The sequence below is a fragment of the Helobdella robusta genome (genome assembly GCF_000326865.2).
Source record: "Helobdella robusta unplaced genomic scaffold HELROscaffold_32, whole genome shotgun sequence".
NCBI classification, from domain to species: domain Eukaryota; kingdom Metazoa; phylum Annelida; class Clitellata; order Rhynchobdellida; family Glossiphoniidae; genus Helobdella; species Helobdella robusta.
The window spans coordinates 40,338-43,790 of NW_008704589.1; positions in this window are offsets into that span (position 1 = coordinate 40,338).

Consider the following 3,453-nt stretch of genomic DNA (forward strand, 5'->3'; position numbering starts at 1 on the left):
AGAAACATAAAAATTGATGATGAAATGATGATGTTGAATCGGTAAATTGATAACAAAAATAATGATGAGATGATAACTCAATGATAATAAACTGATAACGCAATACCAATAAAAATACCATGACTGGTTATGAACAAATTATGATGCGACTTTGATGGGTTGATGTTGAAGTCGTAAAATGGAAAAGTTATTTGTGAAGAAGTTTATAAGGCCATTTTTAATTGATTATTAATGTGACTACGATGTCTTGATGAGATTTGACGATTACAAGGTTAAAATGAAGTGATGATTGCATAGCACAAATTGAATAACAAACAAATAGAGTCATTCAAAAAAATGTATTTATTTACATACATACATTGGTTGTGTTTTTACATGTTTTTATCTACAACAATGACAAAACAATGAATGATGACTACGTTACGGTTATTTTAAAATAAACTCAATAAACAATAGTTACGTGAAAATGAATAGACTGTTGACGTGATGAAATCGGTCAACGCTATGTGAGAATTGTTATGAAATATTATTGGACGCTGGCCACGGTGAAACTACTTGAAAAGGTGACAAATGCAACAGTTTAACGATATAATAACTGCAATGGATTCGTTTATTAACAAATTTTAGTGGCGATATTATTGATATATAACAACAATAACTACAACAACAACAACAGTAACAACAGTAACAGCAATAACAACAACAATAACAGCAACAACAAAACCATCAACAACAGCAGCAGCAACAAAAACAACTGCGACAACAACAACAGCGACAGCGACAAAATTTTAGTGGCAATATTATTGATATATAACAACAACAACAACAAATACAACAACTGCAGCAACAACATTAGCAAAGCAGCAGCCGCAACAACAGCAACAACAACACTAACAACAACAAAAATAACAAAAAATTAATAGCAACGTCGTAAACTCTAACAAGTTCAACAACATTATCAACAAATTCGCCATCAACTAGGAAAGACGAACATACTGATAAAATGCGTCTTGTTTTAAGTTGCAGTTATCAGTTTCGAATTAAATAAACCTCGTTAGATAGACACAAAATGTGTATGTGTGTGATATACCAAGTTATGATAGGTTATATTTGTCGTAGTTGAAATATTTACGCAACTATTTTCATTAGCCTTGCTATCAACAAACGGAGGCGACAAAACATCATTGATAATAACTTGTTAGAAGTAAATAAACAACAATATTTAGTCAAATTATCAGTAATAACAGTTAACAATACAATTATATAATACCAACAAGTCAATTACAATTTATAAAAACAATGAAATGTGTACAATCATTTTTTCTTGCACTGACTCTAGCAGACAACGTTTTAGCCTGACAAATTTCTAAAAAATTTGATTGGTATCAAGATATAATTTACAGAACAAACAATTTCCATGCGTGGTGGAAAAGGGACTCCAAAGTACATCAAACATTGTATCGCATTGCTACAGCCACCCACACACAACCACACACACACACACACACACACACAACACTGTATCTCGTATTTTTCATTTGTCAAAACTCATCAATCAGCAAACAGTGAATTGTTTACACACGTTCTTAACATGTACATGCATGTACATCACAGTGTGGTATGTATATTCGTGCAATGTCTTTTATGCGTTAGATGTACAGTAGAGCCCCGAGCAGATCCGCTCTGCTCATTATCCACATCCGCACCGAACCCGCGAAAAGACAACCGAAATCGGCTGTCTTAATCTCATGTTTAAATTTAGAAGAATTAACAATGGTTGCAAACGAAAATTTATTGGAAAATTATTAGCAATAAAGATCGTGATGTAACAAAGAAAAGTAACAATGATATAACATCAAATGACTTAATACTTTAATACAAAAATACGATGTCAACCGCTTATAAGACCGACGATGAGAAAATAATAAAATGGATTGTAAACGATAACGTAACAACTATCAATGAAAATGATAAATTGAAACGCAGGATTTACTACACAAACAACAACACCTCATCCCTTGTTTTTAAAAATAATTACAATACTAAACTAGAATCGATAATGAAGATAATGATAAATTCATTATAAAAGAAACATTAATCAGTGCTACATATGTAAGCACGCAGTTCAAATTTTTCGGGGAGAATTCAAAATAGTTTGAGATCACACCTTGCTTAACATCCAATTCTATGCTGAGCCAAGCCAAGCTGAGCCAAAATGCGTAGATTTATAGGTGCTTTTATATTAAAATTTTGCTCGCTTTATATACGAATATGCCCAATATCAATATCAAAGAAATAACTCGGGCGAGTTTAAAAAATATTTCATTTTAAAATTTAATTAAAATAGAACATATTCACTAGTTTTATTTGCCGAGTAATTCCATTCAATCATTTAAACACGCACTCCCTTCAATTGAACTACCTCGCAGATTTTGATGTAGCTTGTTCTCTTGGTGTGGAAGTTGAAGGGATACATTTCACTAAGTATAGAATACCGCTAGCATGACGTCATTTCTTTTAACGATTTCGTAACAAATTCTCCATCCTCTTTAAAAAATTTTCTTTGATGCTTTTTAATCAATCAGGTCACAATCATCATCATCGGTAATCGCGATGGAATCAAATTGAAATATTTTTAAATTGTTGATAAAAGCAACTAGTATAAAGTAAAAAGTATCTTTATTTATTATATGATACTACTTTGTTCAATAAGATACTGTTTGATACTAAACTATCAATTAACATGTCAATATTTTAATGAAAATACTGCTAATTCGTAACTAAGTTAACTTATACCTCGATTAAGCGGTCGGTTAGCCACCGTGTTTTCGAAACAAAGAGCAATATTTTCATTTAAATTGACAAAAATAATTTCAAATTACATAATTCGACCTATGTACAATGTTTTAAACATATTGAGTTTAATTTATATTTAATATTAGTTGTTTGTTGAAACCGATGAAATTTTGTAAATAAGCCCACCATGGCTTCAGTAAGCAACTCTGTTTTCTAAACAAAAAGCTATATTTTTATTTAAATTGACAACGATAATTTTAAATTAAATAATTCAATTTAATTATATTGCTTTAAAAATATTTTCCAGTCAAGTAAATCCTTTGTATTAGTTGTTTGTTAAAACCCGTGCCATTTCGTAAGTAAGCCAGCAAACTTTATTTATTCAAATCTTACAATGTATTTTGTTATATGTAAAGGTAACCGCGGTTTGAAACCGCATTGTGGTTATCCGCTTGGGGCTTTAATGTACAGTACGTGCGATAATCTTTGATTATTGAACTGATAGCATTTGAATCAGGTCATCGCACAATAACTGTGACGCATTTAACATGACGCCTATGTCGTTTGAGCTAACGCGCAATATGAGTTTATATTTTTGCTGTATGTTGTACATATATATAACATGTATACTTATTACGTTATTACTATTGTATTAAA